Genomic DNA, 14,450 nt, shown 5'->3' on the forward strand with positions numbered 1-14,450 from the left:
AACTGCAATGCCATTCAGTGGCTCTGGCCAGAGTCACATCAGGAAACTCAGTGGCATAGGGACTCTCAAACTCTGCATGAAGGCCTGATCTGGTAACCAGGGCAGATGGGAAACAAATGTCCAACCTGGACGAAAATGTTGTTCTATCATCACAAATGGTATCAAGATCGTCCCAATCAGTATTCAGCCTCTACCACTGTAGGCCAACAACCAAAAGCCTTGGGCAGCAAGTTTCAGACTGATTCAAAGGCAACAATGCAAATGACAGCGTCATTAGAATAAATACGGAAATAGGTACGGTACTTCCAATGACTAAATTGTGGAGGTGAAAGAGAATATTTGCTTTACAAGCTTGTACGGGTTGCATGTTCATGTCAATCACACCAAATTCAGTTCAATATTTCATCAAATCGACGAAACAATCCTGTCTTCACCAACAAACCGTGTGACGAAAGTTTATAACATTTCACCCAATGCCAGTAGGATTGCTCATTTCCAGCAAGTCCGAGCTTCTCCGCGGTTCTGAGAACCCGCCCCTTTTAAGGCAGAGAATATCAGTAGTTGCTAGGTTAGTGCACAGACCAGTGTGGAGGGAGGAACACGGAAGAGGGATAAAAGCAATCGGCAGCTCTTTCCATTGAACCCCCAAGATCTCCGTCCCTGCTATTAGCGTTCAGAGCTGCAAAGCAGCCAGTAACATTAGAAGGCTGGATTCAGTCGCAGTGCCTCCCCACATACACTGCGCGATAAGGTAAGAAACCCATTGATATGGACATGGATTGGTACAGCAACACGGTAGTATCAGCGGTTCTTGCACAACACGTAGTGAATCGTACCGAGTTCATTCAGGGTGTGGAAGTTAAGTGTGAGAGAAAGCAGTGCAGCACGATTATCTTTTTTTTTAGCCATTACAGACGGTATTAACAGGAGTGGGAAACCGTGAATATGGAGCTAAAGGCTGAGAAATTCGGAACGGGTGCATTTTGGAACATAGTAAAATTGAGATTTGTTATATGTTTTGGCGGTGAACATTTTGTTTTATTCTGGAAGTGTAGCGTGTGATCAGAGCTGATGTGAAGACAACCTGAGTTTGCAATAGGATGTTGTCTGTATTTTCGTATACAGTGCAGCAACGTTTCCTGGACACCCATCTGGGCCGGGAGGGTGGGGGAAGGAAAAAGGCAGAGAAGATGTAGCATCCTATGACAGTTGGACATTGTCTGTTTCAGTAAGCCCGTGAAGCGCTCCCGTCTGTTTGTACGTGGTTATGTGTTTCCTTAGTTGCCTCATGCCAATCAATACTGCAAAATAAAGCAAGGACAAAATTCCGAAGTCGCTGAAGGAGCTGAGGCAGTTCCCCTCCTGTCTGAGTGAGGACGGTGTGGTGGAGTATTACGGCTGGCCAGTGAACGCCGCTCCCATTGCTGCTTCTCACTGAGTTCTCTCACTGGAGTTTTCCCTTCCGCTGTTTCGGAGTCTCTCGATCTGCCTGCACAAACGCCAATGATTAATCGGCAACAAATTTACTACAATTAATCTGTTTCCCTGTTATTTTCATTAAGACTTGCCTGCAGTGAAAGGAGATTTCATGCTGCGTGGTTAAACTAACAGGTGTAAGGAGCAAGTTGGAAATACATAGAAAGCACCCTGACTCCTGTAAAAACAATGAAGCAGGTTGATGTTTTTGGTGCAGTCCCCAAGTTAGAATATCCCAGTGGTCTTTCCTCCACAATGTGCAACTTTCCCTCATTTACCATAACAAATGTATTCAGGAAAACATTTGTGTCCTTGGATTTTTTTTTAGATTGAAAATCTATTGGCTGTCTTGACCTTAACTGGTCCAAACATTCTCCTTCTACTCCTGATCACCAATTGCCCATCCAAGCCCCACTTCTCCCTCTCCCACTCATTGCCTCTCCCTTGCTACCTCCCATTTGCTGCTTCCAGCTTCTTACCTTCTTCCAGGCCCTTTGCTGCCTCCCACTCTGCTGCCTTTCCCATGTTAGCAGGGAAGGCGAGAAAGATGGAACCAACAAACTGGACGGGCTGGCAAAGGAGATATCCGGAGGGAAAGCGATTTGGAATCAGGGTGCTGATTGGCAAACAGAGAGCAAGAAGTGGTGAAAAGACCAGAAGGAAGGATTTGAAAGGGGCAGTGAGTTGGGTGGGGTTGAGGAGATTGCAATAGGAGCAATAAGTAGCAACTAGCAAATGGGAGGGAGTGAGAGGAGAGTCAGGATGGATTGTAGTGTTTGGGATGGGGCTGTGATTGGGAGATTGGCAATCAGGAAAGAGTGGGGAGGTTCAGGATGAGCTGTGAGCAGAACTGGGAATGGTCTGGAGATGAGCAGGAGGGATGAGAAGGCTGGAAATTGAGAGGAAAAGGAGGTCAGGGAGGTAAAGGGATCAGGAGATATGGTGAGTGGCAGAGAGAGAGGCGTTTCACATTGTCGTTTTGGGAAGCTGCAAGGGGGTCAGGCAAGACAGCTGGAACAGTGTTTGAAGAAACAGATTTAACATGCACAGTTGCAATGCAATAATCGGTGTATGCTCAGTAATTTTGCTAAACTAAAATGATGTCACAGCCAACAACATTATTCAAGCGAATTTCCTAATTTACAAAATGTATTATTGGAACTTGCTTTAAAAATGATATTTGTATTTTCATGATTTTTATTACATACTTGCAGCACTTGCAATTTTTCTAAAATCGTATACCCTGCATAATCAACGCACTAAACACTTATATAGTGCCTTACACAACCACCAAGCATCCTAAATCACTTTGAACAATCTAATACCTTTGAAGTGTAGTCACTGTTGTACTGTAGGGAACATGGCACACAGATTGATCCCATGCATAATTAAGTTGTAATGTGTCTTTATGATGTTGATTGAGGTCTAAGTAGTGGTTAGGGCACCAGAAATAACTGCTCTGTTCTTGATAATATCACCATGACATCTTTCATATTTACCCAATCAAGCAAAAGGCACCCTAATTTAATATCTCATCACAAATGTGGCACCTCTGACAGTGCAGTTCTTCCTCAGTACAGCATTGGAGTCTCATCTTTGTTTTTTGTGCTCAATCCCTGGAATAGGACTTAAACTCAGCCATCACTGAGACATCAATAAAATAGTAATAGTGTCCTTCATAAAGATAATCTTGTTACATATAACATAACAAATGTTATATAGAGTTGGTTTAAAACATGTGCAATGGATTAAGTGACTGTAGAAAGCCATTTAAACAAACATAAATGCCGTAACAATGTACAACAGGATGTGATTGTTGCAGATCCAAATACTTCATGGCACCAACCCTTGTAATTATAATAAAAAAGAAACAATACTTGCCAATGAGCAAATCCATATTTTCCTATCAGGTAGTGGCTATCTCTGCATTTGGCTTTCTGCATATAAAGGCGAGAGTTTTAAGTTCTTGAGAGAATTTTATATATAGTACAAATAGAGCATGAAGCTTTGTAAATGTTCCCTATGGATTCCCCAGATTGATAGAGAACATTATGGCCCAGCTGCAGCAATTCTTGTTTTCCTGAACCAAGCAGCTTAATTTTCAGTGCTAGTTCATTTTATATCATTAAATCACCTAAGATCTCATGCAAAAAATAAATTTCAGACAGCTCCCATTAGGGAGCCACACATGTGGATAGGTAGATTGAAGAACCATTGTTTTAATGGTGTCAGGCTATTTCTCAGGGCAATTACCATGAATGTACTTTCCTTACTGGGAATGAAGGGTTTCTGAATAGATCCTACAGTTGCTGTGGTTCTGTTCGCCGAGCTGGAAGTTTTTGTTGCAAACGTTTCGTCCCCTGGCTAGGCGACACCATTAGTGCTTGGGAGCCTCCTGCGAAGCGCTTCTTTGATGTTTCCTCCGGTGTTTATAGTGGTCTGTCCCTGCCGCTTCCGGTTGTCAGTTTCAGCTGTCCGCTATAGTGGTTTCATCCACAAACTCCATCAACAAACACATCGACCTGGACACAATATACCAACCATTACAGCGGACAGCTGAAACTGACAACCGGAAGCGGCAGGGACAAGCCACTATAAACAGCGGAGGAAACATCAAAGAAGCGCTTCGCAGGAGGCTCCCAAGCACTGATAATGTCGCCTAGCCAGGGGACGAAACGTTTGCAACAAAAACTTCCAGCTTGGCGAACAGAACCACAGCAACGAGCACCCGAGCTACAATCTTCGCACAAACTTAGACCCTACAGTCTATACACTCATGCTATTTTTTAATGAGAAAAACATGTTTTAAAACAGGAGGAAACTGAGAAGAGAAAACAAGGATGAATAAATTTAACATTTGAGCAAGACCATTCAGGAATCTTAGGACCCCCTACAGCATGGAAACAGGTCATTTAGCCCATCAAGTCCACACTGACTATCTGACGAGCTTTCCACCCAGACAGACTCTCTCATTGTATCACTGTAATGCTGCATTTCTCATGGCTAATCTACACCCTTGGACATGATGGGCAATTTAGCAAAGCCAACCCACCTAACCTGCATGTCTTTGGACTATGGGGGAAACCTAAAGCACCTAGAGGAAACCCATGCAGACACGGGGAGAATGTGCAAACTCTATAGTCACCCGAGGGTGTGAGAGAGCAGTGTTAAACACTGAGCCACTGGTTAATTCAAGAGTTAAATCAGAAAGCATTTTTTAATGAGAAATAGCTCCTGGTGGTGGAAACTTGGATCTTTACCCCAAACAGTTTGTGGATTTAAATCCACTAACATTTTCAAGTTTGAAAGTGTTAACATTTTGATGGATCCAGATATCAAAAGCTAGGGATTAGATCGAATGGCAGAACAGACTCAAAGAAGTAATGGTTTACTCCTGTTCCTAGGAGAAAGACAGCATTTAAATAAAAATAGATAGGTTAGCATTAACTGAGAGGCCCTGTGCCAAAAGTGAGCCTTGGGGCTTTGCCTCAGTGATGTTGTGATCATGTTCTGATGGAGGTCAGAGGCTGTGTTTCTCCAGCTATGGATGCTTCCTCTATTGAGTGCTTGTAGCATGTTATATTTTAGTTTCCAGTTCCCAGCAGCCACAGTATTTTGCTTTTGTACGTTGTGATCATATCAACTTTACTTGTGTAAATGTAAATCTGCTGCTCGGAATCTCAATCTCTATACCTCCAATCAATTTTATTTAACTGTGTAGTTTAATCTTGACATATTCAATTTAAGAATACAATCTACTTCCAAGCTGGATGCTTTTATCTTGACATTCAGTTTTAAGAATGTAACTATTATAAAACTAAACAAAATGTTCGGTTTATATCTGGTGTGGGATTAATCCACCTACTTATTAACTAAACTGTTGCTTCAGTAAGGAGGCACGAATCTCCATGTTTACTGACATTAATGAGACACAAACCCCAGTGTTTACTGACAATCAAAATATGACAAAAATCAATTTTTCTCAACATTTTTAATTTGACGGAATATGTCCTACATTAAAAGGTCGAGTTCTCTCTTGTCTTCTTTGGAAGTAGAGGTTCCTGTTTAATAGCAGTCTCATGGACTATCACATTTTGATCAATTAATACTGCAGGAAAACAGAGCCAGTTAAGAATGTTGAATTCAATATAATTCTCTGGTAAACAGAAGCAACTAACTCACAATTTTTTTGATGCATTTCACCTCCTTGGAATACATCGCAAAGTACTTAATAGTCAACATGATTTTAAAGCATAACACTGTTGTAATACAGATGTATATGGCAACTAATTTGCATACACTAATGTTCCAGAAATGACCAAAAAAACTACTGGAAGGTATTAATTTAGGGACACTAGAAGAGTTGTCCTGCTCTGTACATGTGTTTGTTTCATTGTTAGCTGACTGACACAAAGATATGTATTTCAGTGAATGTGCTGCTTTTTTCATTGGTCCAAAATTTACTGCTGAAAATAACAGTGAGGCTAATGGCACTCAGTGTTGCTATGTGCAAATGGTGCAGCATTTTCAGAGGAGGATGTCTGGTTATTAGCATGGAAATTCATAAATTGTAATCCAGTATATATTGCTCTACTATCAGATTCATAAATGGCATCTAGCTCACCAGAGAACACTGTGAAGTTGCTGTACTTGTGTAATGACCACAAATTAAATTTTCCACAGACTTTAAATATTTTCTATAAAGTACCTTTTTAAATGAAGGGATAAGAATTAGTTACTACTATGTGTCCATTTACTTGAAACTGAAAATTAACTACATACGTATGAAATTTCATAATTTCTGATCAATTTTGTACTTGAGGTTTTGTTTAAATACTTTTTACATCTTGTCATGCTCACTCTCAATTTAATTGTTGTATATTGCAAGAGCTGAGCATTTTGTGATACTGCCCTTCCAGCTGTGCTCAGTTGAAGAGGTGTAAATGAAGTTATTTAATAATGGCTGCCTTCAGATGGTGAATCATTTCTTCGTACAGTACACAAGACCAATCTTTCTTTACCATATTTCTCTTTCTGTTCCTGATTTTGCATTGACTTCATCAACTCCAGTTTATATTTCCTCACGGTCCTTGTTGTTATTTCACAATCTTTCAACCAGATTGGTTCAGGCAATAAAGCTACTTGCTCACTTAGAACCTAGGCTTTATGCTTCATTAAATATTGAATATGATCAGTCTACACCATGATGGCATTATAACCAAGCCTTAGCTCATTTGATACAATGATTTTGGAACCCTCATTTAAAAGGGTTAAACTTCTTTGGTGTAAGCATTTACAGTAGTGGACTAAAGAACAAATATAAATTTGAATGCACTAAATACCTGGATTTTTTTCATTGGATTTATATTGGCTTGCATCATAACTGTCAAAGTTGAGGTTGGTGAACTAATTGATTGGGGTGCATACATAATCTCCACAGTCAAAAGCGTGGATACAATTCCTCAGTGATCAATTTAGCATCGTTACTACTTTTGTTGTATATATTATAAATTGACTAACAGCATTTGAATGTGCAGTTATTACTTCGAAAAAACCATCACAACCAATAGAGTAGAATTGCCACACAAGATAGTTGCTGGTTCTATTGAAGATTGTAATACATGAAGTACTGATTACTTGTCACAGTCAAATATTTTAGTTGCTAATATCGTCCTTCTTTGATTATGATACTGTTTACAATTTACTGTTTACAGTTTGTTTTCTGTTATATAATTAAGGAATCTTGCTAAGTAAGTAAGCTATGAATCTAAAGGATAGTAAATTGGCACTTGTGGCATTTCACTTATACCTCACTTCTAAATCATGTGGGTGAAGCTAATTTACAACCTATGATTTTAACTGTCACCAGTGGTTCAAGGGTACTGTTAGATAATGGGTGAAATTTAAAGTGAGTGATGGGACTAACATCCACCATCCTAACCTGTTGCATACCCACTGACCCTATCCCTGAGAGTTGATATTTTGAGCATATCTCCTTCAGAAAACCCATACCTGAGAGGTGCCAGCCAGAGGCCAGCAGCTTCCCATTACCATAATATCCATTGGGAAGGGGGTCATATAGGGCCATAAGCAAACCCAGCAGGATTTGTTTGTCAGTATCATCACATGGTTAGTCCCAGGCCTATCATCAGTTTCAAGATGAAGTCCTTAAGTGGCCTCAGAATCCACTTCAGGGAAGGACATTCCATTCCATGATGTAGGTCAGCTGCCTCCTTCAATTCATCTGTCCTACCATGTCTTAATATTAATCTCCCTTTCTGAGTAGGACACTTCTAAAAAAGAGCAAGCACCTGCTTTGATCATGCAGATCAGGTCCATTGGTATCTTCAGGAGCTGATCTCTCAACCTGAGGTCTGAGCCATGGCAGGGTGCAGTGATCTGTGGATACCCAATTCATGACAACCAGTAAAAACTGGCTAGGGTGCTATATTCTGGAACAAAGGAGATGCGTTGCTTTTGAACAACTTGGGCTTGGAGGGATAGGCATTGCCTTGGAAGGACAAGTATGCTTCTCTGGTCCTCACAAAGAAGCTTTGGGCCTTGATTTCCATGCGCTATCTCCCGACCCCAGACATATTTGTTTCAATGTATTTCATTGTGTTGTATACTGTTTGGACTGTAATTCCATACTCACATTCTAAAAGGTCTCTTTTATCTGGTTTTAGAACATCCAGTTGGAGAATACTGTTGGATCTGTTTGGTTTTAATTAAAATAAATTATGATTGCAAACTTGATCAAAATATATTTTGATGTTGCTAAGAATGCATACCATTTGATTTTAAATAGCTTTGCAAGCTAATGGTGAAGCTAAATGTTGACGACTTAGACCAATATTTATACTACTACCACTGGGGTAATTGAAAGGGCACATGTTAAAATAATAATAAAATTCATTTTGCAATCTGTTGCAATTATAAATCAATAGATGGCTCTCTGATGCTTTTGCTGGTGTAAATGTAGTAGGTCTAGAAGAGCAGGGGAGTTTTTCCATGTGTTCTGGCCAATATTAACCACTCAACCAATATTATTAAAACAAATTGTAATGAGATAATGGGCAAACAGTTCAGGTTGCCTTGCTCATACAAATTCGTTGCCTAAATTACAATGGTGGCTTCACTTTAAAGGAATTAGCCTACTATTCATAAAGTACTTCAGGATATGATAAGGTTGTGAAGGGCACTTTATAAATGCAAGTTCTTTCTCTTTTTCCCTAAGTGAACTGGCACAGACTGCTGTTAATTCTTGTACATTTAAGGTCAGTTTCTGGGAAACTGATGAGAAAGGAATTCCAGGAATGCCGTGGGTGTGTCTCATGTTATGAGGTAACCATATGGTAAAGATGCAGATAATTCTGCTCTTTGTCAAAGGTTTGTTACAACGTAAATTAATCCAGAAATAACATTTAGAATATATGTCATATCTAATTTTCACATAAGGTTCCTCTTTTGAAACATAAGAGTAATAATTCTCAGTAAATATTGAATTAAATGCAAATACACAGCAAGTTACTCAGCATCTATAGAGGAACAGACAAACTGACATTTTGGGTAGGATCCTTCTTCAGAACCACTGATAGATAAAGGGGGCATTTTACTGAAACCGAGGATGTGACTACACCTACATAAGTTAATGGCTTCAAAAGGTACACTGACATGTAAAATAAAAATGCTAACCTGTCTTTTCACTTCACAGAAGCTCTTTGACTACATCTTTCACACTTCTTATTTTGCTCAAATTTTAGCATTTCGAGTTTTTGGGCAGAATCTTCCAGGTCAGCCTGAAACAAAAGGAAAGGGAGGTGGGGAAACCTAATTAAGCAGGGGGTCAACGTTCAGATTCCTGATAGACACTTAAAGTTTAGATATAAAATTAGAGGTTCCTTGAAAGTAGAGTCACAGGTAGATAGGATAGTGAAGAAGCATTTGGTATGCTTTCCTTTATTGGTAATAGCATTGACATAAGGAGTTGGGAGGTCATGTTGCAACTGTGCAGGACATTGGTTAGGTCACTTTTGGAATACTGCATACAATTCTGGTCTCCTTCCTACTGGAAGGATGTTGTGAAAGTTGAAAGAGTTCAGGAAGATTTACAAGGATGTTGCCAGGGTTGGACGATTTGAGGTATAGGGAGAGGCTGAACAGGCTGGGGCTGTTTTCCCTGGAGCGTTGGAGGCTGAGGGGTGACCTTGTAGAGGTTTATCAAATCATGAGGGTCATGGATAGGATAAATAGACAAAGTCTTTTCCTTGGGGTGGGGGAGTCTAGGACTAGAGGGCATAGGTTTAGGGTGAGTGGGGAAAGATATAAAAGGGACCTAAGGAACAGCTTTTTCATGCAGAGGGTGGTACGTGTATGCAATGAGCTGCCAGAGGAAGTGGTGGAGGCTGCTACAATTACAACGTTTAAAAGTCATTTGGATGAGTATATGAACAGGAAGGGTTTAGAGGGAAATGGGACTAGATTAGGTTAGGATATGTGGTTGGCATGGACAGATTGGATGGAAGGATCTGTTTCCGTGCTGTATATCTCTGTATGACTCTAAAACATAAAAGTAAAGTCACCATAGTCTTACCAGAGCATAGGGTGGCTCTCTCCTTAGAGAGAGATGACTGGTGGTAGTTTAACCTGAGGGTCACCACACTAACGATAGACCTAATCTTAGAGGGTGCTAGTGGGAAAGAAATAGGGTTACAAGGCAAAAGATTGATTCCCACTATTGCATTAATTATATCTGATATTTAATTTATACGACAGTGCATGGTTTCTTCTACACTGTCTATAAATTCCTCTCGCTATCCTTATGACTTGCACATATTTCCTGCATATTTAGAGCCATCAGTTTATTTAAAACACAATGTTATTTCCCATGCTCCTCCTTCAATCAAGTAGTGGTGTGCTCAAAATCTGATTTATTTTTTCTTTGGCAGACACAAGGACACAATTTCAAGAGTATGTATGTTTGGAAAAGGCTTTTCCACCAATATGTTGAAAGGTATGAGTCAGGACTCTGCAGAAAATCTTAGGCATTGTTTCCTTCCAGTATTATTTTCCTAACTGAATAAAAATGGTTTTCATTGTACAATCAAAATGTTTAACCTTACTTATTAAACTCTATGAACTGGGATTTCACTGAAAGACAACCTTGGACAACTGTGATAACTCTGATTGCACAGTTAAACTCCTTCATAAGTAAAACTTCTCTTCTGATTTCACTATTTACAAGAATTCTCACTGCTTTCAAAATAAAAGCACTTACTTTTGTAAAGGTAGGAAAGAAGTTGCTCAAACCTCATGTCCTAACTTCATACAAATCAGGAATTGATGGTTTGTATATCAAGAGGATGCCCTGTATTTACTGTACAAAAAAAACTGCAGATACTGTAAATCAAATACACAAACAGAATCTGTTGGATAAACTTAGCAAGTTTGGCCGAATTTGTGGAGAAAAAGTAGAGTTAACATTTTGGGACCAGTGCCCCTTTTTCAGAACTCCTGAAACATTAACTCTGCTTTCTCTCCACAGATGCTGCCAAACATTTTCCAGCTATTTCTGTTTACATTCCCAATATTTCCTGTTTCTACACATTAAAACAAAAGTAGGCATGATGGGGAAGGAGAGATTCCTAAAGGTACAAATAAAGAAACCCCACAAATGGAAGAAAGAGAACGAAAATACAGGTGGGACTGAAAGCATGACAGAAAGCCACCATAGTTGTGAAGGACTTAGCTTTGCTCTCTCATTAGAGAGAGAGAGAAAGAAAGACAACTTGATTAGTTTAACCTAAGGATCTGCACATCTCTGGCAAAGAGAAAGTTATGATACCCACAATTAGTGCAGAATAGAACCTGGGCTGTTGGTTTTCCTCGGCATCACAGACCAGCTGAACAAGCATGACAGAGATGGTGAGGTAAAGGTCAAAGTAGAAAACACTGGATAAATCCAATTAGTGTTTTACTGAAATACTACGTTCAACTGCTATACATGCATACAATCCCTACAGTGTGGAAACAGGCCATTCGGCCCAACAAACAGTATCCCACCCAGACCCATTCCCCTACCCTCTTACTCTACTTTTGCTCCTGATTAATGTCCCTAACGTACACATCCCTGAACACTATAAGCAATTTAGCATGGCCAATTCACCTAACCTGCACATCTTTGGATTGTACGAGGAAACCAGAACACCTGGATGAAACCCACACAGACAAGGGAAGAATGTACAAACTCCACACAGACAGTTGCCCAAGGCTGGAATCACACCCAGGTTCCTGGTGCTGTGAGGCAACAGTGCTAACCACTGAGCCACCCTGTAAAGCCGGTTCTTTTTATCTTGTTGTATACATGACAGTGATCTGTGTTAAGGACAAAAGGCCAGAACAGATTTTTATGGAATTGCAGAAGAGAAATGAGCACTGGCTGGGAAGATACTGCCAGCATTAATGGATGGGAGAATCTGTATTAATTATTAATGGGAGGCTCAGGATGGGGTAGTAGTGGGGAAAAATCAAGAATGTCTGCTAGAAGCGGGGGGAATGAAGTGGCAAGGTTACTGATTTGAACTGAATTGGAGGATGAGTATATGTAAGAGAGGAGAAAAGAAAAGCAGGGGCTGGTTTCGCTGATTTTCAAGTTACCTGATGCTGCAATTTCAGACAAGCATGGGCCTACTATAGTTATAAATGTGATGGTCCAATGAGACATTAGCATATGTGTGAAAGTTGAGGAGTAGTTACAATTGGAAAGAAAGCAACTACTTCATAAGTGGGCTCAATTGCACAGCATTGACAGCATCCAAGCATTGTAAAATCTCTCTGAGTAGAGGCCATGTAACTATAGCAAAGAATCATTCTGAAACAAATTGGTAGCAAAAGGATTTTGCAAAAGCGTAGTTATAAACAGGTGAGGAGCAGTAATCCGCACCCCTCTTTTTAATCCGTTCTCGATTTCTCACGACAGACATTTTACTTCCTTTATTAACACATAACTATTGCAGTTGAATTAAAGTTAGATCAAAAATGAAGGACAGCAAATCCCAAGGATTTCTTTGGTGAAAGAGGGTGGAGTTTTATTACCCCTTAAAAACTGACAGAACTAAGAAAATATGGCATCAAACATAAATACAGGTGAAGTTTGCTGAGTTGGGAGGGCTGCCTATTATGCACAGGAAGGCTTTCATGGAATATCATTACTATTGTTCAAATATTAATTTCCCAATCCTGATCCTGTGCTGATGTGACCTGTGACATAACTTCAATTCTGGAGATTTGTTCTGTGGTGATAACCAAACCTACATCACATTAAACTAATAAACATAATTCAATACTGTAATATAATTTATAGACACAACTCCAATTCTTAACCACAAAGGCTTCATTAAATTGTAAACGCCCTATGTTAACAATAGATAATACTTGGACATTGAAAATTTGAAATAATTGTAGTAAGTGATAGAACTGTAAATACAGTATGTATCAACCAAACATCTCTAGAATTACAATTAAATTTAAATTTCTGTCCACACAAGCAGTTACCAGTGGCATAATTATGTACACACACAACAGCACGCATGTACATATACATTTGTGGGGTGAATTTGTACTTGCAGAGTTAAATTGTACTTTGTTCAAAAACTGCATGAATCCATGTAAGACTCTCTTCTCTCACCTTTTAGATTAGAATCAGTCTAAACATTACAGCAGAGACAGAGAACACAGGGAGCTAACACCTTCAGCATATTGTCTGGCTAATACCAATTGTTACAGTTAACCTAAGAATGTAACATTTTTAAAAAAGTTTTTAAAAGATTTACACATGAAAGAAGTGAAACTATCATGGTATTCGAACAAATGAAAGACTCAGCAAACAATCAAGGTATTTTTCAATGTATAATTTCAGTTACATCACACTGTAAACTTTTGCTATAAATTCTGTGTTTTATAATTGTGTCTTCCACAACCACCTGACAAAGGAGTGTCGCTCCGAAAGCTAGTGCTTCCAATTAAACCTGTTGGACAACCTGGTGTTGTGTGACTTTTAACTTTGTACACCCCAGTCCAACACCAGCATCTCCAAATCATTATCTGAACTATCAACATCTTTTCTCCACCAGCACCCTACACACACTACCCCCACACCATTGCCATTCCTCCTCCCCCTCCAAACTATGGCATGAATGCTGTCCCCTCCACACATCACTTCAGCTCTGATGAAGAGTCCTAGAGATGTACAGCACAGAAAGATAGACAGGAAAATAAATAGTGAAGAGGATGTAATGAGCCTACAAAAAGATATAGTTAGGTTAAGTAGGTAAAAATCTGAATATGGAAAATATGAAATTGTCCACTTTTGCAGGCAGAATGAAAAAGAAGCATATTATCTAAGTGGTGAGGGATTGCAGAATTTTGACAGGAGGATCTCTGCGTCCTGATGCATGAATTGCAGAAGGCCAGTATGCAGATGCAGCAAGTAATTAGGAAATCAAATAGGAGGTTATCATGTATTTCTAGGGGAATTAAATACAAAAATCGGAATGTTATGCTTCAGTTATATAGATCATTGGTAAGACTGCATCTCATATACTGTGTACAGTGTTGGTAACCTTGTTTAAGGAAAGATACATTGGAAGTGTTTCAAAAAGGTTTAAAGAACAAAGAGAACAAAGAAAATTTACAGCCCAGGAACAGGCCCTTTGGCCCTCCAAGCCTGTGCTGATCCTTCCTTCAACCAAGTCTCTGTGATCGCAATAATGTCATACTCCCAAGCCAAGCCCTAAGTTCACCTGCCTTACCCATTGTACGCATTGCATTAAAGTATATGCACTTCAGGCCACCAGTTCCTTTGCGTTCATCTGCTCTCTGCCTACTCTTCCCCTTGGTAATGCTATCTTCATGATCCTGACAGTCTCTAATTTCCACCTCACTGTCTGCTAGTCTTCTCTTCTGGTTCCCAGCCC

At 39.7% G+C, this 14,450-nt stretch overlaps 1 protein-coding gene across 4 annotated transcripts in view; it reads left to right on the forward strand.

The window, feature by feature from the left end:
- Positions 1-325: 325 nt before the first annotated feature.
- Positions 326-14,450, forward strand: part of sytl5 (synaptotagmin-like 5) — a 190,509-nt gene continuing 176,384 nt past the window's right edge. The window contains exon 1 of one of the 4 annotated variants that reach the window (XM_043700827.1): positions 326-751. The gene's annotated coding sequence lies outside the window, so the exon portion shown is untranslated. Of the gene's footprint in view, positions 752-10,470; positions 10,490-14,450 lie in introns of those variants that run through there. The other 3 variants (XM_043700824.1, XM_043700828.1, XM_043700825.1) reach the window with 3 other exon arrangements.

This window comes from Chiloscyllium plagiosum, chromosome 12 (assembly GCF_004010195.1).
Source record: "Chiloscyllium plagiosum isolate BGI_BamShark_2017 chromosome 12, ASM401019v2, whole genome shotgun sequence".
Lineage (NCBI taxonomy): Eukaryota > Metazoa > Chordata > Chondrichthyes > Orectolobiformes > Hemiscylliidae > Chiloscyllium > Chiloscyllium plagiosum.